At 42.2% G+C, this 17,032-nt stretch overlaps 1 protein-coding gene across 5 annotated transcripts in view; it reads right to left on the bottom strand.

The window, feature by feature from the left end:
* The window catches only part of GHR (growth hormone receptor), a 301,514-nt gene extending 285,134 nt beyond the window's left edge, over positions 1–16,380 (bottom strand). For 3 of the 5 annotated variants that reach the window (XM_065905351.1, XM_065905356.1, XM_065905357.1), the window contains exon 1: positions 15,901–16,380. The gene's annotated coding sequence lies outside the window, so the exon portion shown is untranslated. Of the gene's footprint in view, positions 1–15,037; positions 15,057–15,144; positions 15,166–15,900 lie in introns of those variants that run through there. The other 2 variants (XM_065905353.1, XM_065905352.1) reach the window with 2 other exon arrangements.
* Positions 16,381–17,032: the final 652 nt, after the last annotated feature.

Below are 17,032 nucleotides of genomic sequence, written 5' to 3'. Positions count from 1 at the left end.
TTGCCTGGAAAATCCCACAGACAGAGAAGCCTGGCAGGCTACAGTCCACAGTGTTGCAAAGAGTTGGACACAACTGGAGCGACTTCGAATGTACGGAGAGAGATAATAACTGACCTAATTTTACCTCTGGTCCCTCATTCCATACTATGAGGAAATCCCACCAAACTATAAATATACTAGGGATTGGCATATGAAAGCTATGCATGTTTGGACATGTGGAAGGGAAACAAATTTTTGCAAGAATGCTAACAAAACTTCCATGAACTACTAAAATGCATTCATTCAACCAAAACTTAGGAAGGATTTTCTATGGAATATAAAGTGAACAAGACAGAAAAGGTCTGTACTATTAGAGAGCTTATGATTTTGTTCGTGGAGATAGACAGAAAAATGGAAAAATAAATTAATAAATAAAATAATATTAGGTAAGTGGTAGGTGCTGTGATGAAAATAAAACAGAGATATATGAGAGCATCCCCTAGTTGAGGAAAGACTACGCTAGCTATGGGTCAGAGAAGTCCTTTTGAGAAGGTGACATTTGAGCTTGGGCCTGAATGACAAAAGAGAACCAGTCTTACATGGATGCATATGTATATATATGTGTGTGGGTGTATACACACACACACACACACACACACATTCACACCTCTATCATATTACAGAGTCAGGCCTGAGGAGTATAATGTCCTTTCATAAAGTATTCTCTCTCTATCCATCATAAAATATAGACCATCTATTAAAAATAGGAGGCTTACATGTTAGATAAGCATACTAAAGTATTTGCATCTACAAATGAAAAGATAAGATGTCTGAGCTTTAAAATACTTAGGGGCATTGTGGAAAGATTAAACTAGATTAGCAAAATATTGATGACCCTGGAAGTTGAGTAATGGGTACCTGAGGATCAAAATACTATTTGCTTTGCTTTGTTTATGTAAAACTTCCCACAATCAAAAGCTTTTTTAAAGTAAAATGTATGTCAAAGAAAGATAAAGAATTCCCAAAGTTATAGAAATCCCACCTCACCAAGTTTTCATCAGCAAATTACAAGTTCTACCAGGAACAGAAGTCCTGTGGAATCATGAAGGCATAAGGAGAAACTCTGGACTATGCGATGAGAAAGGAAATTACAAGATATCCTTTCAATGGAATGCTGAGCCTCCAGGGATTAGCTGATGCTATGGGAGTCTGAGTCTTTGTATTTGCCTATGCTATTTTATAGCTTTGTAGAATCAGAAGTTAACTTGTAGAAATGAGCCACAAAAATAGTTTTCGTCCAAATAAATGCAAATCACTTGTATCCATGGGATGTAATTGATTATTTCCCAATGGATAGGTCAGAGTTTACAAATTCATTTCAACATTCCCCCACTGTATCTACATTTGTGTGGTTCTCCTTTAAAATGACTATGACATCTTTTTAAGTTTCTTCATTAATCAATACCTATATTATTTTACATCTGTTTGTTTTCTATCATGGTTTTACCTTTTAAGAAAATTAACCTTTAACAAAGAGAAGCAACTTTAAAGTGCTCCAGTAATAGAAGATGGGCACTTAAGTGTCAAAGTCTGCAAGATTTTTCAAAGTCAAGGACTGAAACACTCTTGGGCTTTTGTGCTCATCCCCCTAGGTTCTCACGAGTCACAGCAAATCAGTGTAGGCTGTTCTGTCCTCAGAAAAGCTTTTTACAACAAGTCCCAACACCCCAACTGGCCAACTTTCAATCGTCCCTTAACTCACTAAGCAGCACTTTGCCTACACTGACAGACAGTAATCTCTCTGACAAACATCATATACAGGAATGGCTTATGTTACTGATTTTAAAAGTTGAATTTCACAAGCCACTGATAATCATCTGGATACATCTTTCATTTCTGTTGTATGGTAATAGTCTAGGCACATTAACAGAGAAGTCACAAGAAACTAATCTCTGGCCTCTTCTGAAGGAGGAAATTTCAAGAATTCAAACAAAAGAAACACTTCAGGAACTCACTAAAGCCGCAACTTGGGTTGATCAGAGAAAGCAGAAGTGGGTAAAAAAGCAGCAATTGGTATCAAGTGACCCTTTAGAAGGAAACATTTTAAGGTTCTCTCTTAGAGCAAGATGGTGCTGCTGGTCATCCACATGAGCCAGGCATTGTTTGGATTCATTTAAACTGCATCAGCTTTCCCAAGTAAGAATCACTATCTCCCTTTTGCAGACAAAGTTCAGAATGATTCATTAACTTGCTGAGAGTTGTAAAGGTAGTAAATGGCAGTGAAAAAGTGAAAATGTTAGTCACTTAGTCATGTCCGACTCTTTGTGACCCCATTTGCGACCCCATGGAGTGGAGCCCACCAGGCTCCTCTGTCCATGAAATTCTCCAGGCAAGAATACTGGAGTGGGTTGCCATTCCCTTCTCCAAGGGAGTAAATGACTGAGATAGATTCAAATCTCTTCAGACAAGCCAGATCTGTGTGATTCCAAAGCCTACTAGCGGCCGGAATTACAATATTACTAACAGACCGAAATTTAAATACAACCTTCTTTGACTCAGCAGGAGGTGGAGACCCTATTCTGTACCAACACCTGTTCTGATTCTTTGGTCATCCTGAAGTATATATTTTTATTTTACCTGGCTTTGGTATAATTTCTCATATCGTAACATATTACTCAGGAAAAAAAGAACCATTTGGATATATGGGAATGGTCTGGGCCATAATATCAATTGGATTTTTAGGGTTTATCGTATGAGCCCACCACATGTTCACAGTTGGAATAGACGCTGACACACGAGCCTATTTCACATCAGCTACTATAATTATTGCTATCCCAACTGGAGTAAAAGTCTTTAGTTGATTAGCTACACTTCATGGAGGCAATATCAAATGATCACTTGCTATAATATGAGCTCTACTGCGTGCCCTTTCCAAAATGCCAACCTACCTTTAGGCTTCTGCAGCGGCTGCAGAAGACATCCACCAGCCCCGACTCACAGGCAAATCCCTGTGTGTTCCCAGGGAAAAGAACTGCTGGTCAAGTGTCACTTGTCTTAATCCACAACCCACCCACTCATGAATGATGGAGATAAACCACATGCTATAAACAGAGTGAAAGTCAATGTTTATGAGTGGGACTGTGATGTAGCAGAAAGAACCCTTCAAAGAAAGCTAGAGGAACGGGGCTATAAATCTGGCACTGTCCCTGGGGAGTTTAATGCTGGGGAAGTCTTGTCACTACCATTTCCTCATCTATAAATAAAGGGAGGATGTTGGATTCAGCTTTCAGCAAGGGTCTACTAGCATTCTCCTTTGTGTAGGGTTGCCTCAGGCATTACAGAGATTTAGCATCCTGACTCTAGGCACTAAAAGTTCATAAATCCTTCCAGTCCTTTGAACAACCTTATTTCCAAATGCCCCTATGCCCTGCTTAGCAGAATGGTTGAGAATCACTGGTGAAGGATCTCAGATTCTAGGAAGCGCCATGGCTTTACAGGCCCAAAACTGTCAGAACAAGGATGTGGCAGGGAAGTGGGGCTACAGGAGGAAATCCCAGGCCAGCTCTACCATCGTAGGGTCCATTCAGGATCATATTCTTAAAGGGAAACCACAATGTGGGCATCTTTAATAGACTTCTTGGAATATTGCTAAAGAAAGAAGCTTTCAAATTGAATCTGCATACTGTTCATGCAAGAGAAGTTTACAGAGACACCTGCAAGCGTCACCACTGTCTGGCAAGGACTAGGTTCAGAATGGCCATGTGCCAACAGCCACCCAAGGGAGGGGTCTATATGGCACATCTGTAGATCCATAATTAGCAATGAGAAGGGCTCCCAGCGGGAAACCAATCCACAGCCTGCTACACGCCTCCTGCTCCCTGTTACAGATGACCCCGGCAGCTCCTGGAGCTCAGTTCCCACCCTCCTCATGCACAATGTTTACCTATCCAAACAATTCACTGTATTTTAAACCCTGGCTCTGGAGCCACTTTGTCCATAACACCTCACCTCAAATGCTTTAGCTCAACACAGATCTCCCTTCACTCTAAATAAATGTCACATTTACATCCTGTAATATAATTTTTCGTGAAATTGTGTACCTGTCAGTACAAAGGCACCCCACGTACATTATTAGTGTCGCCTTCCTAGCTTAATTGCTAGGTCCTCAAATCAAAGGGCATGTCTTATACTACTTTTGTATTCTCCAGTGTCCTGAACATTCCTGGGAACATGGTAATGGCTCAATAAATATGTGTTCTTAACGAAGGAAACTATAAGCAAGGTGAAAAGACAGCCTTCAGAATGGGAGAAAATAAGAGCAAACAAAGCAACTGACAAAGAATTAATCTCAAAAATATACAAGCAGTTCCTGCAGCTCAATTCCAGAAAAATAAGTGACCCAATCAAAAAATGGGCCAAAGAACTAAACAGACATTTCTCCAAAGAAGACATACAGATGGCTAACAAACACATGAAAAGGTGCTCAACATCACTCATTATCAGAGAAATGCAAATCAAAACCACAATGAGGTACCATTACACGCCAGTCAGGATGGCTGCTATCCAAAAGTCTACAAGCAATAAATGCTGGAGAGGGTGCGGAGAGAAAGGGACACTCTTACATTGCTGGTAGGAATGCAAACTAGTACAGCCGCTATGGAGAAGAGTGTGGAGATTCCTTAAAAAGCTGGAAATAGAACTGCCATATGACCCAGCAATCCCACTGCTGGGCATACACACTGAGGAAACCAGATCTGAAAGAGACACATATACCCCAATGTTTATCGCAGCGCCGTTTACAATAGCCAGGACATGGAAGCAACCTAGATGTCCATTGGCAGACAAATGGATAAGGAAGTTGTGGTACATATACACCATGGAATATTACTCAGCCATTAAAAAGAATGCATTTGAATCAGTTCTAATGAGGTGGATGAAACTAGAGGCTATTATACAGAGTGAAGTAAGCCAGAAAGAAAAATACCAATACAGTATATTAATGCTTATATATGGAATTTAGAAAGATGGTAATGATGACCCTATATGTGAGACAGCAAAAGAGACATAGATGTAAAGAACAGACTGTTGGACTCTGTGGGAGACGGTGAAGGTGTGATGATTTTTGAAAATAGCACTGAAACATGTATGTTATCACATGTGAAATAGATCGCCAGTCCAGCTTTGAAGTATGAGACAGGGTGCTCAGGGCTGGTGCACCGGGATGACCCTGAGGGATGGGATGGAGAGGGAGGTGGGAGAGAGGGTCAGGGTAGGGAACACATGTATACCCATGGCTGATTCACGTGAATGTATGGCAAAAACCACCACAATATTGTAATTAGCCTCCAATTAAAATAATAAAAATAAATAAATAAATAAATTGGAAATGACATAAATAGAACTTGGATAATACTTATGAAGTATAAAGATGAAATCTGTATAAAGATGATTCTTCCCAATCAACCTGTGTTATATATCTTCAAGTAATTTTAATGTATAAGGTAAATACATGATTGATCATGAAAAAAATTTTAAATGACTATATATTATGTAGTATTATTATCAAATATATATTAAAATGCAGACAAATAGAAATACATATTTTAATACAAAAATAAAATAAATAAATATATGTTCTGTCTTTGATTTTTCACAATGATTCCCAAAATACCAGTAGCTTGGCCAATTTGCATCCTGGAGGCTAATAAAATATCTTATTTATTCAGCATCTTTTCCTAATTAGTTTTCAAAGTACTTTTCAGATGACATAATTAACTCTTGCATACCTTATATGTACTGAAAGAATAAATAAGAACACTAAAGTGTACAGGACAAAGGTAAAGAGAATTAAAATCTCATACTCTGTGACGAGGGTATACCAAGAGCTGGCAGACAGGATAAGTATTCCCAGTTCTACTGCATCCTATGGAAAACTTCAAAATGTTTCCACCTTACTTCAATGTTTCCAAGGCCCTGCACAAGATCCACTTTGGAAACCTGGTCATCCCATTTGGGTGCCATCATTAATCTAAGGCGAATTAACACTAAATTTGCATTATCAGCTTACAGTCTAGTGATCATCTAATCCTATCCACATCCCTTTGCCCCCAGCTCTCCATGTAGGTCTTGTCAACAACCTCAATTTCTCTCTGTGTTTTACTACATACTAACATGGTTAGTTCTTCTATGTATTCTTACCAATTCTTCTTAATCTCTTCTGCTTCTGTTAGGTTCTTACTGTTTCTGTTTTTTATTGTGCCCATCCTTGCATGAAATATTCCCTTGATATCTCCAATTTTCTTGATGAGATCTCTAGTCTTTCCCAATCTACTGTTATCCTCTATTTCTTGACACTGTTCATTTAAGAAGGGCTTCTTATCTCTTCTTGCTATTCTCTGGAACTCAGCATTCAGTTGGGTGTATCTTTCCCTTTCTCCCTTGCCTTTCACTTCTCTTCTTTTATCAGCTATTTGTAAAGCCTCATAAGACAACCACTTTGCCTTCTTGCATTTTTTTTTCCCTTGGGATGGTTTTGGTCACTGCCTATTGTATAATATTATGAACCTCCACATAGTTCTTCAGGCACTCTGTCTACCAGATCTAATCTCTTAAATATATTCCTTATCTCCACAGTATAATCATAAGGGATTTGATTTAGGTCATATCTGATTGGCCTAGTGGTTTTCCCCTACTTTCTTTCATTTGAGCCTGAATTTTCAAATAAGGAGCTCATGATCTGAGCTACACTCAGCTCTGGGTCTTATTTTTGCTTACTGTATAGAACTTATCCAACTTCAGCTACAAAGAATATAATCAGTCTGATTTTGGTATTGACCATCTGGCAATGTCCATGTGCAGAGTCATCTCCTGTGTTGTTGGAAGAGAGTGTTTGCTATGACCAGTGTGTTCTCTTGACAAAACTCTTAGGCTTTGCTCTACTTCATTTTGTACTCCAAGGCCAAACTTGCCTGTTACTCTAAGTGTACCTAGACTTGTCTCTTGGCTACTTTTGCATTCCAATCCCCTTGGATGCAAAGGGTATTCTTTATTTGGTGTTAGTTCTAGAAGGTCTTGTAGGTCTGTACAGATGTTGAAAAAAGGTGTTAATGACATAGATAATGATGGTGTGGTCACTCACCTAGAGCCAGACATCCTGGAGTGTGAAGTTAAGCGAGCCTTAGTACAAACAAAGTTAGACAAAGTGATGGAATTCCAGTTGAGCTATTTCAAATTCTGAAAGATGATGCAGTCAAAGTGCTGCACTGAATATCTTAGCAAATTTGGAAAACTCAGCAGTGGCCACAGGACTGGAAAAGGTCAGTTTTCATTCCAATCCCAAAGAAGGGAAATGCCAAAGAATGTTTAAACTACCACACAATTGCGCTCATTCCACATGCTAGCGAGGTAATGCTCGAAATCCTTCAAGCTAGGCTTCAGCAGTATGTGAACTGAGAACTTTCAGATATACAAGCTGGCTTTAGAAAAGACAGAGGAACCAGAGATCAAATTGCCAACATTCATTCAATCATAGAAAAAACACGGGATTCCAGAAAAATATCTACTTCTGTATCACTGACTACGCCAAAGCCTTTGATTGTGGAAACACCAGCATACCTTACCTCTTTCCTGAGAAACCTGCATGCAGGTCAAGCAACAGTTAGAAACAGACATGGAGCAAACTGGTTCAAATTGGGAAAGACTGTATATTGTCACCTTTCTAATTTAACTTCTATGCAGAGTACATCATATGAAATGCCAGGCTGGATTAATCACAAGCTAGAATCAAGGTTGCTGGGAGACATATCAACAACTTCAGATATGCAGATGATACCACTCTAATGGCAGAAAGTGAAAATGAACTAAAGAGCCTCTTGAGGAGGGTGAGAGAGAAGAACAAAAAAGCTGGCTTAAAACTCAAATTAAAAAAACTAAGATCACGGCATCCAGTCTCATCACTTCATGGCAAATAGGTGGGAGAAAGTGAAAAGAATGATAGATTTTTTTTCCTTGGGCTCCAGGATCACTAGGGACAGTGACTGCAGTCATGAAATTAAAAGACACTCACTCCTCAGAAGGAAAGCTATGAGAAACTTAGACAGCATATTCAAAAGCAGAGACATCACTTTGCCAACAAAGGTCCATATAGTCAAAACTATAGTTTTTCCAGTAGGCATGTATGGATATGAGAGTTAGACCAAAAAGAAGGCTGAGCACCAAAGAACTGATCCTTTCAAATTGTGGTGCTGGAGAAGACTCTTAAGAGTCCCTTGGACGGCAAGGAAATTAAACCTGAATATTCATTGGAAGAACTGATGCTGAAGCTGAAGCTCCAATACTTTGGCCACCTGATGGAAAGACCTGACTCACCCTGATAGCTGGGAAAGATTGAAGGCAGGAGGAGAAGGGGATGACATAGGATGAGATGGTTGGATGGCATCACCGACCAACTGATATGAGTTTGAGCAAACTCTGGGAGATAGTAAAGGACAGGGAAGCCTGGTACTGCAGCCCATGGGGTCGCAAAAAGTCAGACATGACTTAGTGACTGAACAAAAACAACAATATCATTAGTAACATATCAGTATTAAATGTTTATTCTATGACAAACAAAGATTGTTTTGCACATGTCCCTATTGAAAATATGGTGTTGCACTGACGGCTGATAAAAAGAAATCCTTCCTCTTCACTCTGTTGCTCTTTCTTTAGTCTTTCTGACTTGTTTGGTATAAAATTGGTGTCTTTCCTTCTGTCATCATCATCTTGGCAGGGATCCTGGTATCTTCTCCGCTTATGGGAAGAAACCATTGTAGAGGGTTTGTCTTCAGGAATCTTCACAATTTCTCATTCACCTATGCTTTTCCTGACTCTTCTTTACTTAGCTTTATCAAATTGAGGTTTTTCCTGGGTAACAACAACATAGCTTGAGAATGTCCAAAGAAGCCACTGATAGGTTGAAGTGGGATCATATGCCATCATCCTGACCAAGGACAAAGCTGACATCTGACTGATAGCAATCATAATTGGAAGTCAACTGAGGACTTATCAGCTCTCCTCAAACTTGAGATGAGGTATTTCTGCATCACAGTAGCACGTTCTAGTTTAACGAACATGAGAAGAAAACTTTGTAAGACTCTGTTTTGTAATGATCTCACTCTACTTTTGATATGACCACTCAAAGATTTTTTTTTAAAGGTGGATATAACGTGATGCTTACTATGATAAAGGATACTTTTAAGTAAGAAGAAAAAAATGAGTTTTTCTGTGCACCAATGACTTTATCATATGTCTAATATACTAATAAATGTTACTCACTCATTTGTTTTTGACTCTTTGTGAGCCCATAGACTGTAATCTGCCAGGTCCCTCTATCCATGGGTTTCTCCAGGTAAGAATACTGGAGGTGGTTGTCCTTCCCTTCTCCAGGAGATCTTCCTAACCCAGGGGTTGAACCTGGGTCTCCAGCACTGCAGGCAGATTCTTTACCATCTGAGCTACCAGGGAAGCCCTATACTAAAGGAACAGAGAGGGATGCCTCTCTTAAGGTTTTTAATTATATGTTACTTTAAATGTTTTATTTTGTAAACAACTGAGGATACGATCAAGGAGTTATTATAGCAAATGTCTAGCATAGCAGGCTGTCCACCATAGACCAATATATCAAAGCACCTGTTCAATTTGCAAGCCCTTTTGGTTCTAGTGCTGACTGAGGGATTTATGGGGTACTTTCTACCACTGGTGCCAAATCTCCATGAAGTGAACATTTTCTTTAGGATACATTTTCCACTTAGAAGCCCAGCCAGCTGGGGATAGACTTGTTTATGTTTAAACAAATTCACAATCTAAGAAGTCTATTTCATTGGGGTTATAATGACATTCTTCTAAAGAAAACTGACTGAAGTCTAGTCAATAACAAAAGATGCAAGCCCTAATCAGAGCAGCAAACACATCTGGAAGTTTTAAGGACTCTGTAGAAGAAATTATCTACTGACTTGGGAATGGAGTATTTGAAGGTAAGTTGAGAGGCTAATTAAAAACACACGGCCCAACAATTTGACAAAATCATCGCCTTCCTATGAATCACTATTCAGTGAAATGGGGATCTGACCTAAGGGTTCGTTTGCCTATATTAAAAGGTAGTGAGAAACACCAACAAGGAAGTTGAGACTAAGCAATGACCCTCTCTGCCATCCTTCTTTTAAGAGTCTGGTACTCTTCATGGAAATTTGTTTAGCTCAAAGAAAAAACAACAAGAAAAGAAAAGAAACTACTTCAGGAAGACCTCCTGCATTAGACTGTGATGAGCCAGTATTGTTTAGAAATGGGAGCTGGAAGCATGGTTGTGATTTCATTTTTATCTGTTTTACATAATTGATTTTTAAAAATTAATGGTAAGGGAAGAGAATCATTAAACAGTATTTCTTGATGCTTATATCCAAAATTCTTGCACACTGTTAAATAAATGATATAAATGATAGCTCGACTGTCCAAGGTAGCCCACATTAAGTCAATTAACACTCTTTCCACACGGCTGTGTCTACAGCATTCAGCAAGAGAAACAATAAAAAAAAAAGAATCACATTTATTTTGTGCTCTTGAGAAGCCCACAGCCTAGCAAGGAAGACAGATATGTAAAGAGTAGACCACGAGACTGAAAATGAGTGAAATAGGTGTTCCTACAGATGTTCAAGCAAAGCCCAAAAAGATCTGCGAGAGAAATTCAATAATTTAGTGGATACAAACGTAGCTCTGCAAAAAATCCTAGGAGATCATTTTGATAATTCCTCTCTTTTTGTTGTTTATTTGTTATTAACTTGTGAGAAATATGAAGCTCAAGAAAGTTAAGTAGTCGGCAAAAATTACAAAGCCTGTTAGAAGCAGAGGTTAGAGGAGACCCAGGTTTCCTTATACCTACTTTATTTCACATTATGTGATCCTAACTGGCAGGTTTCTAATATCAAAGCAGAACTTTGGTTTAGAAATTATATATTCAAGTACTTATCAGTAGATCTGCTATACTTGAGGGAGGAGGATGAATAGGAGGGAGTAGTGAAATAGATTAAAAAAAAATTTTTAACATATAGTATAATATATTAATAAATATATTAATGATTTACAACATTGTATTAGTTTCAAGTGTACACCAAAGCAGTTTATGTATATATGTATATATATTTTTTCAGCTTCTTTTTCCATATAGGTCATTACAATGAAATAGATACTTGAACTTTAAAAACTGCACTTTATCATTGATTATTTCCTCCCTTTAAATGAGAAAAGAATAAAGCAAGGAAGAAAATGTAATATGGATGGAGACCTTAATGCAAAGGTGATTGATGGGTGAGGACTCTTAATGCAAACACACACAAACATGAAGGGAACAGCATGGAAAATTGCATCTAAGAGCACAAGACTCGCATTGGCCCCTTGTCCTGACTGAAGTCTCTGCACAAGTAGGATCTTCTGATAGGCCCAGGTGTCAGTCTTTATCACAGGTTAGTTTTCTCTCTTTGCCAAGAAGAAATGGTCATTTCTTTCACATCCAGACTTGCTGATATAAACAACGCTGTCATCATCATCATAAACACTTTCTGCAGGAAGACAGAAGAGTCTCGGCTGTGGTAGATTCTCAGCTGGTGCCAGAGGAAACTCATAATTTAGTCGGGAAGCCTCAGCCGGATACACAAAAGAGAAATCAATCATAACAGATAGGTGTCTAATACTGAGTCCAGGTTATAAATGCTACAAGTGGAAACACCTCCATCCTGGCACAAAATACTCACAGAGGAGAAAATACTGGCAGTAGGCACAAAATATTCACAGAGGAGAAAAGTCATTCTCAGTGGAGTTAATGTGCATGTTGGTGGTAAAGTTCAGACTTAAGCTGGGCTCGGATGGGTCCCAAAGCTCTTGCCTTTGCACCACGCCCTCTACCGTGTATGAACCAGCTTTGCTTCCTCTCTCCAAGGTGAGGACTTGGTAAGTGAGGAGCTTACCTGAGTACTGTCAGGGAGCTCCTTGAGTACTGAGATAGAACTGCTCCAGACTTCCCTGTGGTGTCGGCAAGCATTTCTCTCCAGAGGAAAACAAGGTTGTTGACTCAGTTCATGTCCTACATGTACATCTTCAACCCCAGTTGCCTGAGGAAGTGTCTCTGTGTGACGTACTTTCACTTCATTTAGGGCCAGATAGCATAGTGTCTAGGACTTGGACAGAACAAGTCTTCAATAAATGCTGACTGCGAGTTCTGACTCACACTTGTGAAAAGAATATCTCACAATGTCATCTCTATCTATCTGTAACACGCAGCTGCAATTTGCTCATTTTCAGAATATTCTACATCTGCTATTCAGGGCTTGTTATTCCTTGATAGTAAGAAATGAGAGAGCTGTCTTCACTGCATGTAGAATTCTATTCACCTACACAGTATTACATTTTCCACAGACTCACTGGAAGTTCAGGCATGAAAAAAGTCTTCAAACTATTATATCATAATGTTTTGAGTATGGATGATTAATAATCTGAAAAGAAGTGAGTTGTTTACAGGTTTGAAATTAGTAAACAGTGTAATGAAATGGCTAAAAGAGCTCATGAATATTAAACTGACTTAATAGATGTAGAATATCCACGACCCGGGATTTCACATCTCTGTTTTGGATGATAAACATTAGGAAAGATAATGAGAATGTGGACTCAAGGGCATATTGGTCAGGGCAGAAATGGGTGGCACTCCACAGTGGGCGAGGACTAGCTCTGAGAACAGGTGAAAAAGAATTCAGGAAGAAGGAGAATTCTGTTTGTTCTCCATACAGCACTTAAAGGGATGGGAGTTAGATTCACTGCATGTGGTTCCAGTTTAGGCCAGTAAGCAGACGAAAATGTTAATTCAGTACAGGCAGAACTTTCTAGTCATGAATCTCTCCTAGAAGAGACAGGCTAGTGAGGAAGCAAGATTTTCATCTGATTATTTCCAAGAAGAGCTCAGCTGGCCCACTAATAGGGATGGCTCTGAAGTGGTGGTTCTTGCCCCTGGTAAGGCGCTACCCCTAAAGTCAGTGATCATACTAATCAACCATGTTATTGAGTATTCTTTACTTTATACTGTCCCAGGTTTAAAAAAATATCACTTTACCAAAAAGACATCCTGTATTGCCTTGTTTACCCAGCTAGCAAAGGTATGACGCTAGCCTTAGAACACTTTGATTCTTACCAACTCAAGATTCAGAAAGTGATTAGGTGATTTGAATACTCATATTATTTAAGTCACTACCACAGTTTATAGGGTTTTCTTTTTTAAAAAGAAAAAGAGGTGATTTGTATGGACATATGTGAACACACACAAAATATAAATTATTTTCATTATTGACATACTTTAAAAAAATGTATTCTCTGAAAGTAAACCAAAACTCCGGCAGTTTACCAGTGGAATGACCAGAAGCTTAAGGTTAGTAGATTTAAAAAATACAACCCATGCCTGTTTTCTAAGCTAACTATTATGCTGTGCCTTATTCTCAGTCTATCACTCAGATCTATCTTTATATTAACAACGCTTATGAGCAGATGGCCAAAAAGGTTTGCCAAGTTGGACCAACTTTAAGATTTGTTTCCATGTTGGGGTGCTTCATGTGCTTGGCAGAAGCAGACTGCAACGAGGGTTCATTTATTACATTATGCTATAAACATTATGTCTTGAACTAACAAGATACTCAATATGACAATTCCATAGGTTACTAAGCACTATAAACATCTGTTAACACATGCACCAGAGATAGCACAGAGAAGGTGTCTAATAATAGAATCCATTTTAAAAGCTTATGATGTGGAGTCTGTTGTTTTAAAAACTAACAATCAAAAGCATAGCCCCAAACTCTGCCTAGAACAAATATTTACCAGGCAAAGTTAGGCTCAGTTTGGGGGGAAAAAAAAAAGCACTGGTATTGTCACTTTGTCAATGCATTTATAGATTTTCATTTCACACCTCTGCCCATGAAGTACTGGTTTTCCATGCTATTCAGGAGATTTAAACTACAATTTCACTGTGATAATATTTACTCCAAAAGAAAAGCTGAATGTCGACTCACCAACTCTCCTTAGACTCATTAGAAGCAAGAAGTTTACAAGAGGGAGGAAGAAGATGAAAGATGGGACATACTTAAGCCACAAATGAAGTTTTCCAATGGTCTCTGGCTTAAAACACATCCTTCCAGCTCCATCTAAAGTCCATCTGAAGGGAAACCATCAATGACCCAGACTCCTTGAAATCTAATCTGGCAACACTGAGCTTTGCTTTTCTCATAAGGAAACAATCCTCAATCACAGAAAAGATGGAACCAACAACTCTCGTCCACTAAATTTTATTTCGTTTCTATCCAGCATTCTAATTTCTAGAAATGTTTCAATACTAGTACTTGCAAAGTCTGTACACCCTGGCATCCCCAGAGAAGAGGACTTCCAAGATGACAACAACTGCTCAGGGCACAGAACTGCCACGGTGAGGAAAAGTGAGTACCTTCCCAGGCACACACACTAGGGAATGCAAACCCCCCAGAGACTGACTACAGCACCCTGGGAATCTCAGATCCACCGATCCAAACTGCGCCCGCCTCTCCGGGCTTCTGAACCCACACATTCACACATCTCCTAGACCCTCGGTCCTCCTGTGCAGGTCTCCTGAGAGCTCCAGAAACCTCTACCGCCAGCCCTTCGATGGCAAAGGGATTAGTATTTTTTTTAAGTCTGTGGTACTTAAATCCCGTTCAGCAACTCCTGCGACTTCCCAACCCCCTGGCTTCCCGTTACCTTTCCCTGTCCCTTCCAAGGTCTTCTGGCTGTACAAACAGGCGGGCCGCACCTCTCCGACCTCCTCCCCCAAGTCCCCCGCACACCCTACTGGCTCAGGCTCCGACACGCCCCCCACCCCCAGGAGCACACATGGGCGCACACACACAGCGCGCACGTACACACCCATTCAGCACTCAGACCCCGCACCCGGCCACCGACTCCCGCAGCGCGGCCCCAACAGGCGTACCCCCCTGCTCCGGGTTATACATAAAGCACTCACCCCAAAATAGACTTCCCTGTGCACCCGCAAGTCGGTGACTCTGCTCAGCACCCTCCCACTGAGCACCGCCACACTCTTCACCCCAGATCCGACACTATCCCACTCACCCGCGGCTCTCCTGCCTCGGGCAGTTCTGTCAAAACTTTGAGCGTGGTCGATTTCATAACCGCAAGTGTGTCCAGGACTGGAGGAGCTCGGCTCGCCACGATCTCCACCCACCCCAGCTCGTGCGGACTGCTGGCCGCGACTCCAGCCCCAGCTCCGCCGGTGCCAACGGCCAGGCTGCAGCCTGCACGAACGCACAAAGGGTGGTGCGCTTTGGGGGGAGCGCGAGGGGTAGAGGCGCACAGCCGGACAACCTCCTCTCCCTCGCCCTCTCCCCGCGCAGCCCGGGACCTCTCCTCGTTCGGCAGCCGAGCCTCTGCAGTTCCTGCCCCAGGCCGGCTGACTGATGATGTCAAACAGAAACACTCGCTCAACTTCTAAGACTTGAACAAAACTGAATTCGGAGGAAGCCCCTCCAGGCACCGCAAACACGGGTGGGAGCAATCGCCAGCGCGGGATGGTTCGCCTGTCACCCCTAACTCCCTGATGCCCCCCACTAACTTACACAGACACACACACATCCACACGTCCTGAGCGTGGATCGGGTTACAACTACCCACCAGCTGAAAACAACTTCTTGGCAAGGAGGAGGGGCGCACCGCCAACCCCCGAGTCACCAGGACAAAAATTATCAGTGTAAATACGTAAGACAGATTCCCCACTTTTCATAAACAACTGGCGTCCCAGGCTCCACTCCCAGCCCCCCCGACACAACAGTGGAAAAGTAACAGCCGGATCCCGGAGCTCCCTTCCAATACCTCCGAGCCTCGCCTCCGGAGAGAGACCGCGGTTCGCGTCCGCCCTGGGGCCGAGGGCGCGGGGCCCTGCGGCCCCCCGGGTCCCCGCCGCCGCCTCGGCTCAGCAGCCGCCGCCGCCGCCGCCGCCGCTGCAGCAGCCTCCGCTGCCGCCGCCGCCGCCGCTGCTCCCCAGACCGCCTCCTCTTCCCATGGCTGCGCCCCGCTCGGCGGCTCGCGGGCTGTCAGGCTCGGGGAGGGGGAGGGGGCGGGGTGAGCCGGGAAGGGAGGCTGGGAGGGGAGGGGTGGGAACCGGCGGCCGCCGTTCACCAGGGGTCACTCCGGGCCCGGCCCGCCGCCCCCGGGAGCCGGGCGGCCGCGGCGAGGGGGCGCGGGAGCTGAGGGCGGCCGGTTCGAGACCCGCTGCGGAGGCGCAGAACGCCGTCCCGGCCGAGCATTCCGCGGAGCTGGGATGAAGCGTTCCCCGGCGAGGAGCTGGGAGTTGGTGCGTGTCACTGTCATCTGGGCTGCGCGGCTCCTCCTAGAGGAAAATATTGGGAGTTGCAGGACCCTTCCTTCCTCTCCGCCCACCCCGTTCCCAAAAAGGAGGAAGGACCTAAAAGAGCCTAAGTGCAGTCAACAAATTCAGAGGAACGCTTACATTAGCTCTCGGCTGGAAACGAAGAGGAAACGGACTAGACCGTTTGAAAAGCGTAATTAGCAAACCCAACGCTGCTTCTTTCCACCTGCAACCAATTTGCAAACTCCTACTTGCTGGGGCATGGTGAAAAGATAGTTAAAAGTAGGAAGAACCTCATTTTAGAGGTTAGAAAACAGGCAGGAGAGATGAAGTAATTTACCACGGACACAAGGCATGTTAGAATAGGAGCACGTCCAGACCCTGGGGCACAGGGAGGCGGGTATTCAGACACAGGCCTCAGCCCCCCGATTGTCCTTGTGTGTAACCTGGGGAACGTGGCATTTAAATGTCCTGCGCAGGACCTCTGTCAAATACGGGCCTTTCCACCTCATTCCACTGCAGGGAAAATAAAGTGAGAAGCTGGCAACGTGCTTTAGAAAGTCAGTACCGTTCTGCATAAGCCTGTCATGTTGTTAAAGCATCAAACTCTCGTCACCACAGGCTTTTCTAAGCAGA

Source organism: Muntiacus reevesi, chromosome 14 (genome assembly GCF_963930625.1).
Source record: "Muntiacus reevesi chromosome 14, mMunRee1.1, whole genome shotgun sequence".
NCBI classification, from domain to species: domain Eukaryota; kingdom Metazoa; phylum Chordata; class Mammalia; order Artiodactyla; family Cervidae; genus Muntiacus; species Muntiacus reevesi.
This window is presented reverse-complemented; position numbering and strand designations above follow the sequence as displayed.